The sequence below is a fragment of the Ursus maritimus genome, unplaced genomic scaffold (genome assembly GCF_017311325.1).
Source record: "Ursus maritimus isolate PB19 unplaced genomic scaffold, ASM1731132v1 scaffold_27, whole genome shotgun sequence".
In the NCBI taxonomy this organism is placed as follows: Eukaryota; Metazoa; Chordata; class Mammalia; order Carnivora; family Ursidae; genus Ursus; species Ursus maritimus.
In genome coordinates this window covers 12,263,259-12,283,152 of record NW_024425230.1, presented here as the reverse complement: position 1 = coordinate 12,283,152, position 19,894 = coordinate 12,263,259, and the positions used below count along the sequence as shown (strand labels likewise).

General features: G+C 42.0%; 1 long non-coding RNA gene across 1 annotated transcript in view; it reads left to right on the top strand.

The window, feature by feature from the left end:
* LOC103660004 overlaps window positions 1-19,222 on the top strand; it is a 42,660-nt gene extending 23,438 nt beyond the window's left edge. Inside the window, exons 2-3 of the long non-coding RNA XR_567654.2 lie at window positions 13,365-13,606; window positions 18,684-19,222. This is a non-coding gene — a long non-coding RNA (uncharacterized LOC103660004). The remainder of the gene's footprint in view (window positions 1-13,364; window positions 13,607-18,683) is intronic.
* Window positions 19,223-19,894: the final 672 nt, after the last annotated feature.

Below are 19,894 nucleotides of genomic sequence, written 5' to 3'. Positions count from 1 at the left end.
TTTTTTAAGATTTTTTATTTATTTATTGTACAGAGAGAGACAGCCAGCGAGAGAAGGAACACAAGCAGGGGGAGTGGGAGAGGAAGAGGAAGGCTCCCAGCAGAGGAGCCTGATGTGGGGCTCGATCCCAGGACCCCAGGGCCACGCCCTGTGCCGAAGGCAGATGCCCAACGACTGAGCCACCCAGGTGCCCCTAGAGACTGTTTTAATTTAAAACTTCAGAGCTGCTAATATATTTCCTTTTGTACGAAGTATGGCTACCTGCACTGTCTTTATTTGTACGAAATGGCCTTTAATAATCTTCATGGTAGTCAATGAAAAAATTCTTCCTATGTTGCCAATTTAGTGAGCATAAATTACCGGGAACTTTATATGGAATAAATTATATTCTTAAGCCTTCTCAGATGTGCAGCCAATAGAGATTTTAAAGCAGAAAACGAAATGCAAAACTTCGCTCAAAGGGGTATTGGTTGTATTCGGAACCTTCTCGGGAGTTGCTTTCTCTCTACCCCTGTGAGGGGATTACAGGGGCTGCATTCCAACCTGAGGCTTTCTAAGCCACATGTGGCTCTTCAGAAACCTGCGTGTGGTTTTCTTCTTGGATTTGAATAAAGCGACAAGGAATATTGCAAAGTGAATACGGCAGTGGGCCCAAAGAAAATACGTGAGGAAGTCTGCTTGAGTCACAGACAGGACAAAGAGGGAAGGTGTCATGGACCCCAAATGTGCCATGACCTGACTTTCGTGCTTTTGTCGAGAACCCGGCATGGTCACTTTTTTTTGCAAAACCATTGTTAAGTGCAATTCATGGGCACTCATAAATGCGAGGTAAGTTTAATTGATTTGTGGCTTTCCACATTGCTGACGATGAAGTGGTGCTTTGGCTGTTGAAAGGTGAGGGGAACTTGATTTCACTATGGAGATGAGATGCCGCATCCTCTAAACCGACAGATGGATATGCTGCTTCAGAATTCATTATTTGATGTGAAGGACAATGGTGAAAATCTGAATCTGCTAAACAGTTCAACAGGTCAAAATACAGACCATTAAAAGTTAAATGAATTGGAACGTTGAAAATCATTGGCAAATACATTTATGTGGCAGTTTCTAGCTTCCCTGATGATCTTTTTTGCTAGTCTTTTCGGTGTCATTTTGCGCATTCCCCCATGCTCTTTCAGCTAGCTACTAAGGTGCCCGACTAGAACTTTGGGTCTATGCTGTACCTTGACACTGAATGGAAAATAACATCCTTCAGCTAAAGACACCAAATGTCTTGATGGGGGAATTGATGCTTTCTCGGTCTTCTACGAAGAGGGTGAGAAAGAGAAGGATGCTTACCCCCTGGACCTATGTCTAATTAGTCTCCCTTCCCATCCCAAGCACGTGGCCATATATAGTTTATGGACAGAAAATTACATTATAAAACAGCACAGGGTAATTGTAATTAGTCAAAACGTGGACGAGTACCTAAAGCCAATTTTATCAGTTTCCCCTCCAATCAGCTCCCCTCCATGGTTTTAAAATTATATCCAGGGATTCTCTGATGTTTCTGTCTTTGAGAGGTGGGGCCTGATTTTCAGACGTGACCTAGAATGACTTCGGAGGTTAGACAATAAAAAGCCAATTGTGGCTTTTGGTTTGGATGCATATTCTCTCTTTTTCTTTCTCTTGGATCTCTGGCTCTGGGAAGTCTTACAGAAAGGCCCATGTGGCAAGGAACTGGAGTCTTTGGTAACAGACAGCAAGGAACACCTAGGTGAGTGAGCTTGGACTCAAATTCTTCAGCTTCTGTAAGTCTTAAGATGACCTCTGCTCTAGCCAATAACTTGACCACAGCCTCTCTAGAGACTAAACCAAAAGCACCCCTCTAATCTCTTCTCAGATTCCTGACCCTCAGAAACTGTGAGAGCATAAGTGTTTGTTGCTTTAACTTGCCAAGGGGTTAATTTGTTACACAGCAATAGATAACTAGTACATCCCTGAGAAGTAAGTTGCACAGTGTCTGGGATTGACTAGAAGGCTAATAAATATTTGTGGAGAGTGTGAATTAAAATGAATAAGTGAAAAGTTTAATTTATATCCTTCCACATCTTTCCTTATCTTATAGCCTCTTCTAAAACAGTTTCATGGAAGAGTGTTTCTAAGGGAGGATCTCTTTAATTATTAGAAGTTCAGTCATTCTGCAAATATTTATTGCTGCTACTATTTGAACCACTCTTTAACTGTGAAATACTTGTGAGCCCATTTGGACATCTGCCAGGGTTTTATAAGGAAATATGTATTGAAGCTCTCTCTGCAAATCTCTTTGCTTTTACATAAGTTAAGGCCCAGGTTTTCTGTTAAATAGGTAGACACAACTAACCCAGATGAGTCAAGGGTTAGTGGAAGGACAGAAGTTATCTCTACACTGACACACTCAAGGTATTCGTGGCTGAGAATGAAGCCAATCACCAAACTGAGGGATATGAAGTGTGCAAGGCGTTTAAGAGTTAATGAGAGCAACTTGTAGAGGGATGTGGCCACCCATCTTCTCTGTGGTGCGATATGTGACTGCAGCTGGCCTTCGGGTCAGATAATCTGGCTCAGAACCCCACCTCTTTTATTTACAAACTATGAGAACTTGGAGAGCTTACTTCATCCTTTGGAGCCTCGTTTTCATAATCTATCAATCAAGCCAACGCAGAGTATGATATAGGATTTTTGAAAAGACAAGGTATGAAAAGGTTTAGCTTACCACCTGGCATGCAATAGCTAGTTCAAAAATTGTTAGCTTCTTTTTATGAGTTTTTCTGTTTCCTCCATTTTTAGACCACTTTCCTGCTCATGGGCACCTCTGTCTTTATCCATTAGCAGTATGGTGGGATTGTCTGAACATCTAGAGACAAGAAGTATGACTAAAGCTTGGTTGGACTTCTCTGCTACCCCAGGAGGAGCCTGGTGAGATGGGATACGTTAACAGTGTATAGAACTGGACTCTGGAGAAGATGTTGAACCTTCAGACCACTGTCCTCTCAACTGCACGTGGCCTTCCCTCCAGTTTTGGTTCTGCCTTTTGACTGGTCTCTCTTAATGCATTTGGAGGCTCCTCTTGCACCACTCAAAGTGACCTCCATGGCCGGTCCTCCATATATCTAAGTTGCAATTCTGAGGCTTTAGCTCTATAAGCCATTGCAGGAACATCTCAACCAAAAGATTTCAAAGCTATTTCATGAGGGAGTCAAGTCAAAAAGTGGTTCCCTTGCTTGTCGCTTTGTTGTTTCACCTTGACTTGACCATGCTTGAAATTGTATGAGACTCCCTGCATGTTCTTTTCTCCTTTTTCTTTATCATGTTAACGTTGCTCACTTTGCCAGTTTCTTCTGCTCTCATCCACTCCTGTGATGTCCCTCATTTCCCCTTCCTCTTCCCCTTCTACCTACCTACCGTGCATGGAGAGGCCGGGGAGGAGAAAGCAGGAGTAGATCTGGAACCACTTTCTTTCCTTCCTTGCTTGCCTTCTCCTTACTCATGTTCTGTGCTTCTGTTGTAAAGGCACGTTGGAATTTGCCAAGCAAACGAGTTTTTTAGGATGGATCCAGTTATGTTTTATATTTTAAGTAGAAGTCTAGGGCTTCTATGAATGTCAATAAAAAGCATGTAAGTCTTAGGGTAACATGGACAAAATATCCTTCTTATTTGACTTGCTTCCTTGCTCCAAACAGACTGTTATTCTCATTCTCAACCTTTTTGTATTTTCCTGGAATGGGTGTTCTGACTTTTAGGCAAAACATGAATACATAAAATTTACCATACATCAACCAGTTTGAACAAACTTCTTGGTTTTGAGAGTAAAGATATAATGAGCATAGCCAGGAATATTATGTTACTTATTAGATTTATTAAAATGTTCTTACTATGCAAGTTTCTTGGGCCACATGTGCAAATAGATATGACCAATACATTATGTGTAATATCTGAGTGTGATAAAACTAAGGTGTCTATTTTCTACACATTTACATTAACATATGTCTTCCAAGTTTGATATCCATTTTTCTGATATTTAGTAAGTTAAACACTCCTTTTAATTTTTTTTTTGAAGTCTTGGTGGGAGGAATTGGAAAACAAGATTGAGGAAACCTTTAGAATACCCCCTCCTGAGGGCAGAGAAACTCCATGGCCTCTCCTTATCCGCATCTCTGCTTACAATTATAAAGGAAAACATCCTAGCAGATCTGTGGGGTTCATAGCTTCTTTTTGCTCTAACCCATTATTTCAGCATAGGAAACATATGCATAGCATTTGTAGCAAGTGAGACTGGAGAGAAAAAAAAGAGAAAACTATTTTATTTTATATATATATATATATTTAGATTTTTATTTATTTATTAATTTATTTATTTGACAGACAGTGAGAGAGGGAACACAAGCAAGGGGAGCATGAGAGGGAGAAGCAGGCTTCCCGCCGAGCAGGGAGCCCAATGCCGGACTCGATCCCAGGACCCTGGGATCATGACCTGAGCCGAAGGCAGACACTTAATAGCTGAGACAGCCAGGTGCCCCTAGAAAACGATTTCATTATTCTAGGTTATGCCTGCTGTAACAAATTAGCACTAAAATATTTGTTGCTTTACAAAGCAAAGGTTTAGTTCCTGTTCACTCTTCATACCAGTTACAAGTTGGCAAGGACTCTTCCAAATACCCACCCAAGGGGCCGGGGATGGAGGCGCTACACCTACAATAGACCAGCTTGAATTAGTGGCATCCTCTATGGCCCTAGCAAGGGAAGAGACTACTGGGATGTCCCCTGCCTAGAAGTGGCGTGTATCTCTTCTGCTCATACACTATTGGCAAGAAGAAGTCACCTGGCCAAGCATAACTGCAGTCTGATAAATAGAGTCTTCCAAGTACCTGAAAGTGAGAGGAAAGAGCATCAGTGATGCCATCACATTACATAATTCAATCCCTTCAGGAAACTGAGGTCTAGGGGTACCTGTGACCTAGGTCACAAAATAAGCTAGTGGCAGAGCCAGCTTTTTTGATACCAGGTATTATTTCTGCTGTCATTTTTATAGTAGTTAACTCTTTTCTGTATAGAAGTTGATGGCACAAAAATGTTGCAGAGCTATAGAATAAGTCAGAAAAATCATCAGGGGCGCCTGGGTAGCGCAGTCGTTAAGCGTCTGCCTTCGGCTCAGGGCGTGATCCCGGTGTTCTGGGATCGAGCCCCGCATCGGTCTCCTCCGCTGGGAGCCTGCTTCTTCCTCTCCCACTCCCCTGCCTTGTTCCCTCTCTCGCTGGCTGTCTCTCTGTCACATAAATAAATGAAATCTAAAAAAAAAAAAAAAAGAAAGAAAGAAAAATCATCACTTATGACTAAAGAATGATGACTTTACTGTGTTCTTAACTTCTTCTTCTTCTTCTTCTTCTTCTTCTTCTTCTTCTTCTTCTTCTTCTTCTTCTTCTTCTTTCTCCTTCTTCTTCTTCTTCCTTCTCTTCTTCTTCTTCTTCTTCTTCTTCTTCTTCTTTCTCCTTCTTCTTCTTCTTCTTCTTCTTCTTCTTCTTCTTCTTCTTCTTCTTCTTCTTCTTCTTCTTCTTCTTCTTCTTCTTCTTCTTCTTCTTCTTCTTCTTCTTCTTCTTCTTCTCCCTCTCCTTCTCCTCCTCTTCCTCCTCCTCCTCCTCCTCCTGCTCCTTCTTCTTCTTTTTCTTCTTCTTCTTTTCCTATCCCACCCCAGCCAAGGCTTAGGGGATTTCTAAGCCATATCCTCTAGTATCATGATGAAGGAAATATTCTCTCTTATTGAGGCAAATGCAAATTTTAAAAAAATTTATTATGTTATGTTAGTCACCATACAGTACATCATTAGTTTCTGATGTAGTGTTCCATGATTCACTGTTTGCATATAACACCCAGTGCTCCATGCAATATGTGCCCTCCTTAATATCCATCACTGGGGTAGCCCATCCCCCCACCCCCCTCCCCTCTGAAACCCTCAGTTTGTTTCCCAGAGTCCATAGTCTCTAGTGGTTCATTCCGCTTCTGTTTACCCCCCCTTCATTCTTCCCTTCCTTCTCCTACCAATCTCCCTGCTATTCCTTATGTTCCATAAATGAGTGAAACCATATGATAATTGTCTTTCTCTGCTTGACTTATTTCACTTAGCATAATCTCCTCCAGTCCCGTCCATGTTGCTGCAAATGTTGGGTAATCGTTCTTTCTGATGGCTGAGTAATACTCCACTGTATACGTGGACCACATCTTCTTTATCCATTCGTCTGTTTAAGGGCATCTCAGCTCTGTCCACAGTTTAGCTATTGTGGACATTGCTGCTATGAACATTGGGGTGCATATGGCCCTTCTCTTCACTACATCTGTATCTTTGGGGTAAATACCCAGTAGTGCAATGGCTGGGTCATAGGGTAGCTCTATTTTTAACTTTTTGAGGGACCTCCATGCTGTTTTCCAAAGTGGCTGTACCAACTTGCATTCCCACCAACAGTGGGATCCCCTTTCTCCACAACCTCTCCAACATTTGTTGTTTCTTGTCTTGTCAATTTTTGCCTTTCTAACTGGTGTAAGGTGGTATTTCAATGTGGTTTTGATTTGAATTTCCCTGATGGCTAATGATTTTGAACATTTTTTCATATGTCTGTTGGCCATTTGTATGTCTTCATTGGAAAAGTGTCTGTTCATATCTTCAGGCAAATGCAAATTTTTGACATTGGAAGTAGTCACAATATCTTCCATGTACCAAGAACCTTCAATTTCACAAATCGCTTTTAAATATCTTTTCTTGTTTGCCTTACACATAACATACCAGAGATAAGCAGGTTGAATCACTGACTTGGTTTTACAGACACCCAGGGCAATGGCATGATATGCTCAAGCTCACGCAGCCAATTAATGGGACTACAATCCAAAGCTTTGATCTTTAAGATCAATGCTAGAGCACAAGCTAGTTTTTTTTTTCCCTTCCTATTTCCTGGCATTCAGGATTTCTTGGCTTGAAAGAATGATTAGGTGACTTTCTCCAAATTTCAACAGCTTTTCAGTGACAGAATGAAGAACATAATTTGACTCTTAACTAAAATACTTCTGTAGGTTCTTATGTTGATACAAATACAACACCTGTTAACATCTGGAAGGTGTTACATTGAGGCTAAACTTACATCTCAAGTGCTTGGATGTCTTTTGAAACACTGAAAGAAATTCTTTTTAGTTTCCTTAATTGGTATAATGAGGATAATAATTATACCAAAAACATGGGATTAAAAGAGTGCCTGTCATAGTGCGTGTGCTGTATACATGTTTGCTGTTACTGTCACTCAACACTCAGGAAAGATCAAGAACAGGGAGGGAAAATGAAACAAAAGGAGTAAATCCTTGCTCCACAAATTCTTTTTTGATCTCTTCTTCCTATTTCTGAGAAACTATGAGAGTCCTGGCAGAAAAACATGTAATTCATAGAACTGTTGCACAACTGATAAATCAGGGCTAGTGAGATTGCTTTCAGCTGCAAGTAACAGAACCTCACTAGAAACTGGCTTAATCAAAAAGAGAATGTATTAGGTCACATAATGGAAAAGAATAAGGGAGAGATAAGTGCACCAATAAAGCCCTTAGGAAACTTACATATATATATATCATATATCATATATCACATATATATGATATGACTTACATATATATATGATCTATCTTTACTTATCTATATCTATATATCTATATAGATAAGATCAATCTATCTATCTGTCTTCTATCTATCTATCTTTTGGCTCCACTTTTCTTTGTGTTGGCCTTGTCCTCAAGTAGGTTCTCTTCAATTGGCAGCAACAATGACTACAAGCACCTCAAAGATAATATCTTACAAGATTAGCTTCTTTCCCTGTAGTCACACCAAACATTCCAGGATTAATACCCAGAGTCTTGATTGGGTCCCATGCCCAGCCTTAAAAAAAACAAAAAAACCACAAAAAACCCACCATCACTTTGATTGGTCAGGGTTGGGTCACTGGCCAACCAATGGAAACAATAGACGGAGTGAGCCCCCATGAAATCTTAAGGAGTGAGGACAGAGAAAGAAGGTGGTGTCTTAAAGGAAAATCAAGGTGCTATTACCTGAAGAGGGAATGGATGTTGAACAGAGAAGAACTACAGGTATCTATTCTAGTGCTCAACGATATGCTGAGTACCAGAAAATAAATTATTGTAGTCAAGGATGTTATTTTACATGAAAAGCAACAAGAGTTACGATGCTAAGGACAGGTGGAAAAATCCGATGGATGAAATTGGATCTCAAGTTACCTTCTTCTCTGTAACACTACATTTCCCCAGAAATGTAATAGAAGTGGATAGCGTCTTTTGCATTTTCATTTCACATGGAAAAAGATATCGGGGGGAATATGTAAAGGTTATGAAACAAAATTTTGAAACCATACAAGCGATCGGTCTTCTCCAAGTAAATACATACGGAAATGCTGGTCTAGTCTTTAGGTGAGATCATTTTTTTTTAATTCCCAGGAAATCTCTGTTATTCAAACGGATTTGCCTGTGCTTAATCTGTAAGCAGTGCTGGTCCCAACACAACTGTGTTCAGAAGAGGAACCTTGTCTTTGATGTTCTACTCTTCTGTAGGCGACAGTTACTCTTTCCCCAAGCCTGGAGTGCATGGCCATAGGACAGATACTTCCTTCTTCAAATCACACCCATTTATCTGTGTGGGCAAAGTCCATCATTTGCGTCCATCATCCATTTATCATATTTGGTTTGGGTGGAACTCATTTCTGACTGTCACACATAAAATACTCCCTAAGCACCAACCAATTTCCTACAAATCCATCAACAGACTACACTCATAAATAAACCCTATCAGCTGATATTTGTACAGCACATTCCTGTTTCTTAAGTTCTTGCCTGTAAACCATTTTGCCTAATCATCATGGGAGTTTTGGAAAGCAGGAGGAGTGGATATGATTATTCTCATACCACAAATGATGAAACTGAGATGGAGTGACCTACTCAAACTGATAATTAATGCAAGCCTTCAGATGCCAGACCTCAAGTTTTCCCCACTACATCTCATTATCTGAGATTGGGTGAGGGCCGTAGTGTAGGCTGGAAGCTAAGAAGAAAACTCTGGAATCAAATGACAAATGGTTTGAAGATTGGCTCTGCTGATTGTCAGTTGTGTCTGTGACCTTGGGCAAAGTTCTTCATCGCTTACTCATCTGTATCATTGTAATTATTCCATACCTCATAGGATTCTTGTGATTATTAAATGGCATAATGCATGGACAGTGCTTAGCAAAGGTTCCATATATAGCCCCAGCTTGAATAAGCTAATTATTGTTAGAGCTGTCATCATGTATCTCTAAATGTAGTTTCAGCCTCCAGTCACAATGAGAGAACAAAGAACTGCATCATTCATCTGTAGGGTTCCATGCTTCTGCCTCTATTAACTGCAACTGGCAGGTATGGGTGGAATGGGAGGCTGAATTGCCTGAATCAGTCCCTTACCTTTCTATACTTGCCTTCGTCTTCTTCTTTGTCTTCTCCTTCTTCTTCCTCTTTTTTTCTTCCTCTTCTTCTCCTCCTCCTCTCCTTGGTTGTCCTCCTCCTCCTCTTCCTCTCCCTCCTCTTCCTCCTCCTCCCCCTCCTCCTCTTCCTCTCCCTCCTCTTCCTCCTCCTCCCCCTCCTCCTCTTTCTTCTTCCTCTTCTTCTTCCTCTCCTTCTCCTTCTTCTTCTATTCAAGTAAAGCCATGGGAGTGGAGAAGGAGCAAAGAAACCTGTAACTGCCTGTGATCAATTGTAAACACCACTGAACTCTGACCAGTCTATACTTGTCTTCTAATTGCTCGATTTATTTTTTATTTTCATTCCAATCACCCGCCACAAGGCCAAGTATATGCTATCTGTACTTAAAAGATTATGAGGTTAATATTCTTTGCATATTCTAGCAGATAAATGTGAACTCTGCAATATGATTGAACAGTTAAGTTTAGACTTATGTAAAAACAACAGCCGTTTGAGTCTTTCTTCTTAGACTAACTAAGCCCCAAAGAAAGAATTTCGTGCGTTTGACTTCGTTTTGAACTTTTCCAATTCATACTGCCTTATAGATTTCTCAGAATTTGTTTTGTTTTCTTTTTTTTTAAGATTTTATTATTTTTAAGTAATCTCTATACCCAATGTGGGGCTCGAACTCATGACTCCCAAGATCAAGAGTCCCATGCTCCTCAGACTAAGCCAGCCAGGCACCCTCCCAGTATTAGTTTTATAAAAAATAAACCACTTAGTTCCACACAACCTGGATAGTGGTTCTCCTGTCATGTCAGCTCTGAATATAATGGTCAGAACAACCATTTCATTTGAGCAGTTCCTCATCAACAGGTGGTTTGGCAGCATAAAGGCAAATGAAAACAGAAAGCGCGGTTGTATGAAGGGGCAGTCTCCCTGTTGATCTTGGTTGCTTCTTTTAGCCACTTGGGACGTGGAATGGTGTGTCAGAAATGGAGCCCAGGGGCGTCTGGGTGGTTCAGTCGGTTAAGTGTCTGCCTTCGGCTCTGGTCATGATCCTGGGTCTTGGGATCCAGCCCCCAGTCGGGCTCTCTGCTTCTCCCTCTCCCTCTGCTTCTCTCCCCGCCACCCCACTGCTTGAGCTCTTTCACTCTTGCTCTCTCTCAAATAAATAAATAAATAAATAAAATTGTTAAAAAAAGAAAGGAAAAAAAAAAAAAAAAGAAAAGAAAAAGAAATGGAGCCCAGTGGCGGGGAGGAGTGGTGAGGGCACAAGACCAAATACCGGCCGAGAGGAGCTTGCAGTCTAACGGTCGGTATGGAGAGTGAAGGGATATTGAAAGGTGGTGATGGAAGCATGGGGGCTGTGAGTGCACGTATGAAGAGAACCTCGCTCCGATGTGGGGAGTGATGACATCTGAGCAGAGGGTGATGGATGAGCGTGAGTGAGCCAAATCGGGGTTTGGTGGGGGGAGAGCAGAGGCAATTATTGCAGGTTGAGGGAAGAGCAGATGGAAGGACTGGGGGGAGGGAGAACGCCTAGCTGACGGCAGAGTGCAGAATTCAAGGAGAAATCTGGCAGGAGAGGGGGTTAGAGGACCGGGTGGGAGTGGAGGAGGGGGGGAGTATAACAATGGACACCTCTCTCTCACTCTTACCCCCAAAACCACGAGACAGGAAATGACCTCCACTGTCCCTCTCTCTCCCAGGAGAAACACGACTTCCCTTAAAACCCAGGCTTTCTGGGGATTGAAGGAAAATAGCAATTTCTAGGCACTTATTACATTCCAGGCAGTTTTTTTTTTGTTTTTCCTTTATATTGATTTAAATTTACAACAGTCCTGTGGAGTAGGCCATGTTGTTGTACCTATTTTACAGATGAAGATGTCAAGGTAAGAGGAGGGAAGTGGTTTTCCCAAGGTAACCCAGCTGACACCCAACGCCGTGTCGAGGCAAGTGATAGAAAACTTTTCTGATATTAACACAGAGATATATACTTTCATTTTTTTTAGTCTTTAGTCAAGATGATGTTTTAATAAAACATGCTTATGGAAACAAGGATGTCTTTAAGTTTAGATTATAACTACTATTTCAAATTGTGGTGGTTTATCATGGGAAAACTTCCAGACACCTTTTATCTTTACATTTGCTTTTTTTTTTAACGTAGGCAATAAAAGTGGGCAGGTCCTTGTCCCCTAAAGTAGATAACACTTCCTGGTTCTCAGGAGGTGACAATGATGCCTTTTCAGCACTGCGACACTATTGAAATTCAAAGACTAGGTTTTATGATGACTCACCCAGGATTTTGTTTTGTAATTTTGTAAAGCAAAATTTCCCTTTTTCATAGATGGCGTGTCATTCTTTTGTGCCCAAACAAAAATGCAGGCTCCAACCACACCTGAAATGCCTTTTTTAGTGTCTCTCCAAAGATCATGAGTTAGAATGCCAGAGGTACAATGTTGTTTTTTTAAAAAAGTTTATTATTTTATTTTCATTTTTTAATTTTTTAAGATTTTCTCTATTTTTTTTTAAAGATTTTATTTATTTATTTATTTAACAGAGAGAGAGACAGCCAGCGAGAGAGGGAACACAAGCAGGAGGAGTGGGAGAGAAAGAAGCAGGCTCCCAGCGGAGGAGCCTGATGTGGGGCTCGATCCCAGAACTCTGGGATCACGCCCTGAGCCGAAGGCAGACGCTCAACGACTGAGCCACCCAGGCGCCCCAAGATTTTCTCTGTTTTTGAGAAAGCGAGCGCGTGCACGTGTTCGCGCAAACACACGAGGTGGGGGAGGGGCAGAGGGAGAAGCAGGGAGCTTGACGTAGGACTCCATCCCAGGACCCTGGGATCATGATCTGAACTGAAGGTAGAGGCTTAACCAACTTAACCCAGGCGCCCTAAAAGATTTTATTTTTAAGTAATCTTCACACACAACATGGGACTTGAACTCTCAACACCGAGATCAAGAGTTGCGCACTCTATGCACTGAGCCAGCCAGGAGCCCCTGTTTCTTTCTTCCTCCTTCTCCTTCTCCTCCTCCTCCTCCTCCTCCTCCTCCTCCTCCTCCTCCTCCTCCTCCTCCTTCTTCTTCTTTTTTTAACATACAGTCTTATCTTAGTTTCAGGTGTATCCTATAGTGACTCAACAATTGTGTACCTTATTACTCAGTGCACCTCATGAGAAGTGTGCTCTTTAATCCCCGTGCCCTCTTTCCCCCAATCCCCACCCACCTCCCCCTGGTAACCCTCAGTTTGTTCTCCATAGTCAAGAGTCTGTTTTTTGGTTTTCTCTCTTTTTTCTTTATTCATTTGTTTCTTAAATTCCACATATGGGTGGAATCATGTGGTATTTGTCTTTCTCTGCAATGTTGCTTTGACACATCTGCCATAGTGCCGAGTGATGTCCTAGAGACTACACATCTCCAAGAAAAGTAAGGTAGAGGTGAGATATTGATTACAAAAGAAAAAGATGCTGAATTTACCCTGTGGTGACTTTATCAAAGACGTTTATTACTGACCTTCGTCATGACAATGTCAAAATTCCCATCGTCTTGGTCATATTTTGAGTGCATTCACAACTTTTGACTAAGCTCTACTTTCCACTGGGAAAAAGAAAAATCATGAATGTTAAGTGTTTTCAGGTTTGGTAGATGTATTCCAAGAATACTGGTCAGAGAATCAGATTAAAAAACAAAACCTGTAATATTTATATTACCAGAAGAAAATGCTTTGATGAAAAAACATTTTAGGAATACCTATAATTAGTTCTTGGAATTGATCTTTGTGTTGTTTAATGCTCTGTCCCTGTCAAAAAACATTTGTCATATTGGCTCATGTCATTTGATCTCTATATCCTATCTCCTATTTCCTTCCAGGACATGTGAGCATGGGCAAACACTTTTTAATTATCCTGATCAAGTGCGGGGGACATCTTTTCGCTGACCCCACTTGTAATCAACTGTGATCTCCTAGAAGCAGGCGAATTGATTGCTTCTATCCTTCCCAACTAGCCAGAAGAGTGGCTCATACATTATCCTGCCCCTTTGAAAAAATCCAGCTCCGTGATTGATTTCATGACTGCCTGTGGCAGCAAATTCCTCTGAATGAATTCTACCAGGTGAAGCTGTATTTTCTATAACTTGCTTTAAATTTCCTTAGCATTAGCTATGCTGAGCAGTGCAGTCTCTTTCGGGACAATGTAATAAGTATCTATCAGTTTTACTGGCCAGGACCTACCTTTAATGCCTAAGTCAATCTCTCTTATTTTCCAGCTCAGATTTAGTAATTCTAACTTTTGAAATCTCCTGTCGTGAGTGAATCTATGGTGCACTCGATTTCTTGCCCTGTCTCGCAGCTCTGCCATCCCTACCCTACCTTCCTTCGGGGGAGGAAGTAAAAGGTGAACAAGAACACAGGCAAACCTGTCGTATTTTCCTCTGTGATGTTATTGTACTATGCTCTTTCTTCTTCCTCCTCCTCCTTCTTTTTCCTTTTCTCCTTCTTCTTCTTCTTCTTCTTCTTCTTCTTCTTCTTCTTCTTCTTCTTCTTCTTCTTCTTCTTCTTCTTCTTCTTCTTCTTCTTCTTCTTCTTCTTCTTCCTCCTCCTCCTCCTCCTCCTCCTCTTCTTCTTCTTCTTCTTCTTCTTCTTCTTCTCTTTTTTAAATCTTCTTGATTTCTCTGCACACAAAAAGAGAAATTCAGCCAGAGCAAGGGAAAATTCTTGGAAATATTTTTATCTAATTCATACACTGGGGTGCTTGGATGGCTCAGCTAGTTACGTGTCCGACTCTTGAACTCAGCTCAGGTCTCGATCTCACTGTCGTGAGGGAAAGCCCTGCCCACGCCCTCCAAGCTGCGCATGGAGCCAACTTAAAAAATTATAAAATGAAATAAAATAAAATAAAATAAAATAATAAAATAAAATATCTAATTCATACACTGTGCAGTGGCTCATCTTATAGTCCTCTATGGATTGGGACTTTTTTTTTTAAGATTTTATTTATTTATTTGACAGAGATAGAGACAGCCAGCAAGAGAGGGAACACAAGCAGGGGGTGTGGGAGAGGAAGAAGCAGGCTCATAGCAGAAGAGCCTGACGTGGGGCTCGATCCCATAACGCGGGGACCACGCCCTGAGCGGAAGGCAGACACTTAATCGCTGTGCCACCCAGGCGCCCCTGGATTGGGACTTTTTATCCTACAGGAAATGTCCTAAAGGAGTTCGACACAACTCTGTTCCAGTTTGGATATCTCCTGGGTGCAAGGAAGGCTTCTTTTTACTAAATAAGATAGACGTCACTTTATCAAATAGACGGACACTTCAGAAATTCGTTACTAATGAAATAAAATTATAAGTAAAGCATCTGTCCAAAGACCACATTTTCTCTAGATTTTTTGCCGAGATATGCCTCGTCTTTACTTGACCCCTGAATCATATGATTTCTGGTGACTTCCTTTTACTAGTTTTGCAATGTCATTGTCAAGATGGAATTATTTGATGACTTAAAACTTCTATAAGATTTTCAAACTTAAATGAAGAATTACATTTTAATAAAACATATCTTGTCATTTATTTATCGAGATGTGTGTGGGAAAGACATGCTGTTTCATGCTTGTCGACTAAATTGGCTTTGAAATATATTTGAATTGTGGGGGCCTAGAATGACCAAAAAAATCAAATTGGGGTACACACTGAAGCAGGAATAACTTTAACTTCGTTTTAATTTTGGTATTTCTGGGGGTGCCTGGGTGGCTCCGTTGTTGAGCGTCTGCCTTCAGCTCAGGGCGAGATCCCAGGGTCCTGGGATCGAGCCCCATATCAGGCTCCTCCGCTGGGAGCCTGCTTCTTCTTCTCCCACTCCCCCTGCTTGTGTTCCCTCTCTCCCTGGCTGTCTCTTTCTCTGTCAAAATAAATAAATAAAATCTTTTTTAAAAAATGGCATTTCTGTAAAGAGGAGAAAATAGAGGAGGGAGGAAAACAGAGGAGAGAGGCCCGTGCATGTGTGTCTGTGTGGTGCGGTGGGTCATGACAAATTAGGAATGCCTCCACAGTGACACACTTTTGGCCTTTCTTGTCTCATTCGTCTTCCCTCCCTCCCTTCCTCCCTTCCTCTTTCTGTGTCTTCCTGTGTTCTTTCTCTTTTACTCCCATCAAAGATTACTGAGCACCTATTATGTACAAATATGGCACTAAGCACTGAGGTACAATGGAAAGCCAGGAAGTAGTCCCTGAGCTCCCAGAGCAGGAACCTAGCACTCAGAAAACAGTTGCATAAAGTGCATTAGGAGTCATCTTTCAGGAACCAGAGCAGCATGGATAAAGAGCCAGGTCCTGGTTGATGGGGGGTGTGAAGGTTTCCTGTGGGAAGCCATGTTAAAACAGATATGGGAATGATGGGTGGAAGTTGGCGAGAGGAAGGAGTTAGGGGAAGAAAAAGTCATCCACAAAGCAAACAGCTTTGGCACAGGAGCTCAAGGGAGCCTGGCCGGGCTGGATGGGTGGAGGGCAAGGCTGCAGGGGAAGGTTCTGCTGCTGAGGCCATCAAGGGTTGGAGTGCCAGTGATTTCTTTGAAAACCTTAATGACAGTATTTGGGAAACTATTTGGGGACAAGCGGGGGTTCTTTCCCCAAAGTTGAATAAAGATTAGGTAGAGTTGTAATTATTACAACAGAATCCTTGAAGTTCTAAGAAACAACTTAGAAATTCAAGAATATGTTAGACATCTGCATCCTTGTCTCCCTGTCCCTGTATGGGACCGGAATATGGGGTAAGGGGCAGCCCAGAGAGATAAGCTGGATGCAGCAGAGATTAGTTACTCACCTGTAAACTGGCAAAGAAGCTCACCTGGTGCAGGGAGATCTCTCTAAGAGCGCGCCTCAGTATCAGGTACATACAGCTCAGAGAGACCTAGAGACACTGGTTCATGTACTAATACCTTACTAGTGGCTCTCAAACTATCTTTCTTTCTCTTTCTTTCATTTCTCTTCCTCCCACCCTCTCTCCCTCTCTCCACTTCCCTCCCTCCCTCTCTCCCTACTTCCCTATTTCTTCCAGCTTGTCTCTCTTTAAAAATACTTCCTCTCTTTTCCACTTTTGCCCTCCGTTCTCTCCTCCCTTCCCCACTTTCACCTTCTCTGTCTCCTCTTTCTTTCTTTCTTTCTTTCTTTCTTTCTTCTCTCTCTTTTTCTTTCTTCCATCAAAGATGTAAAAGTCAGAAAAATTAAGCAACTTTTTAACTTTCTCACCCAGGCCAAGGGTCACTTTGTTGACAATGAAACGAAATTAAAGGTCAAAGTCATGTTCCCCTTTCTCATCTTTTTATTGGTACAGAAATATAAGTACAGGGCTCTTAACGCGCCTGGAGATAAAAGCCCCAATCCTCTTGCATGCAACCATCCATCCATGTCCCCATGACCCCCAGGATACCAAGGGACATTCAGCTTCAAGTGGGAAAGAAAATTTGCTGGAAAAGGCCTCCTCAGAGCCCAGCATAGCTCTGCCACTGGAGTCCTGACTCACAGGACATCAAGAATGCAGTGTGGGCCCACATGCTTCTTCCAAATAATTCTTAATGAATTAGCTCAACTTCGCAGTTTAACAGACTGCTTACTTATCCTAATGTGTTTTTCTGTTTGGCCTAATAAAGGCAAGTGGTTTTGCGAGATATCTAAGATACAGATCCTCTTTTGCGAACGTAAGAATAAATTCTGAAGCTTGGTTGGGGGATCAGAATGGGGTCCCACACCATCATTTCATTTCTGGCTTTAATACCCTTTCATGACCAGACAAAAAAAATGAAAATTGAAGCAGAGGTTGTATGCCAAATTGTTAAATAGCCATAATTCAACCATGTCTACACAGTGGCGGACAAACACTTTGGATGCAAACAGACAAACTGTGTACAGGCCCTTGCAGGACTTAAATATTTGAAACCATGTTTTTCTTAAAGGATACCTGGGACACAACTCTTGCCTACATATATTTTATAGCAATTGCCAGAGAATTTTCGAAGGACTTTGAACAGAAATTATTTTATTGAAATACAATATATATATTTTGGGGAGAAGAGGGATCAAGATAATATGTCTGTTATTTCAGATTGAGAGGCCAGTCTTTAATTTTGAGGGACTGTCTCCAACTTCACATGACATCACTTTAATTGGACAGCCATGTTTGCAGAATTCCACTGGTCAGGCCAAGCGGTGGTCAGGCAGGGACAATGGGATGTTCATCCATACCCTGGTTCTCAAAATGCATTTGTTGAACTGAATTAAATGGCTGACAAGGGAGAGGTGGTGGCCTCTGAGGCTACTGAAATACCCAGCCCTAGTGTCCATACCTGAGCCCTGCTACAACGAACCCCTTTCCTGCCTATTTCCTATTCCAGACAGAAAAACATCCATAACTGGGGAGTCAACTCAAAATAGGAACGATGACAACAATAATGCAATAAAAACCTAGACTCAGCACTCACTACGTCAGAGACCGTACCAGGCCCTGTTAGTTTCTGTGATGCTTACAGCAGCTGGAAGGGAGGTAGAATATTGGTCCCATTTCCATTTCACAGCCAAAGAGGGTGAGATTTAGAGAAGAAGGGCTCAAGTCATAGAGCGAGCATGGGATGGACCCAGAACTCAAGTTGGTTTCTATTGTTTGGTCTGGATACTGTGCCATTAATCATGGTCCAGACTCAACAGACTGGACCTTAAACCACAGAGGGTTCTAGAGGCACCTGGTGGCTCAGTCAGGTAAGCTGCCAACTGGATTTCAGCTCAGGTCATGATCTCAGGGTCCTGGGATCAAGCCCCGAGTTAGGCTCTGCACTCAGCAGGGAGTCTGTGTAAGGATTCTCTCTCTCTCTCTCCCTCTGCCCCTTCCCCTGCTCTCACACACGCTCTCTCTGTCAAATAAATAAATCTTAAAAAACACACACACACACACACACACACACAGAAGTTTCTAGAAAAGAAGAGGGATTTCCCTGGATCACAGTGTGTACCCAAAGCAAATTTAGAGTGGGAGATCTCTCCTGAGGACTGGCTCTTTCTTTCTTTCCTCTGTTCTCCCTTTCCTTTTCTCATGACTCCATTAAACTATACTGGAATGGTGAGGCCCTTGAGTCGGGTGGGAGAGAGGAACAAGAGAGACCCTGCTCATTCTGACCCTCTGCCCTCTTCCTGTTCTCCTTCCCACAGGACTGATGGGCTGAACAGTCTTAAAACCTGGCTGTGGCCATCGATCTGGACGACTCCAGCAGACCCACGTGTCCTGCGGTTCAACTTTTCAAACGTACCCTGTTTGTAATTCCTCAGCAGGATTCTGAGCTCTGCTGGGCATATTTTGGTTTTACAGTTAATCAGAAAGATTTTGCTCCAAATTTTCCCTGAGTGTGGGGCTTTATTAATGCGATACGCCTCATAGTAGTGAGTGCCTGCTTTTGAGCCATATGCCCTGAATAAGTTATCAGGTTTCATTGTTTACCCTGGGTTAAAAAAAAAAAAATTCCATACACTCTGACCTCATGACACCTAAACCCTGCCCGTGCAGTTAAAACAGGAAAACTAGTCATCTGATATCATGAAGGCAAATCAGCTGGTAGACGCGCTCAAATGTTTCCGTCTCCACCAGTGTGTGGGCATTGTGGGGAGCCATAGATTATTAATCAGGAATGTGCGGGAGAGGATTTCTGGTTCGTGTGTGTGTGAATTTCCAAAATAAACCCAATACAAAGAGATACAGCCACAGTGCATGTATTTTTCATTGTTAGCACATATCATTATGTCATCATGTAAGAATTGCCCAAAGAAATAGAAAAAAAAAATAACCACATGGATTGCTTAATGCCAACCTCCCCCCGCCCGCCCCAGCCCACCTGTGGAGTTGTCTGAGAAAGGAAAAAACATGAGCATTAGTCAGGCCCTCGGGGTGAGAGGCTTCTTACCATGAGCCAGTGCCAGGTTAGTCTGGGTGTCTGCAGAGCAGGCTTTGGCAGGACACCAGAGAGAGGGCATTTCATAATCCAGGACTCGCCCCAGAGGATTCTGAGCCAGCAAAACACTAATGGGAACCCAGGGTGAGAGGAGAGTGAGGGAATTTATTCTGCGCATCAAAACCTTCTACGCTTAAAGACGTTTCCTTCCTAGTGTTGATTTCTTTTTATTTTAGCTGCTGCACATTTTTTTGTTTTTTCTCACCAGATTATACAATATATCAAATTGTTCTGTCTCCGGCTCCCTTGAATGTACTATTACACAGATTCGTCCCTAAAGATATACTGGCTGTTTTGGGAAGGGGTTGGGGGAGAGATGGTGGTTTTTGTAATAAGATATACAAATAATTAACATTTATTGAGCACGCACTTATACCAAGTGGTGTGCCAAATGTGCACGGGATATCTCAGTAATTC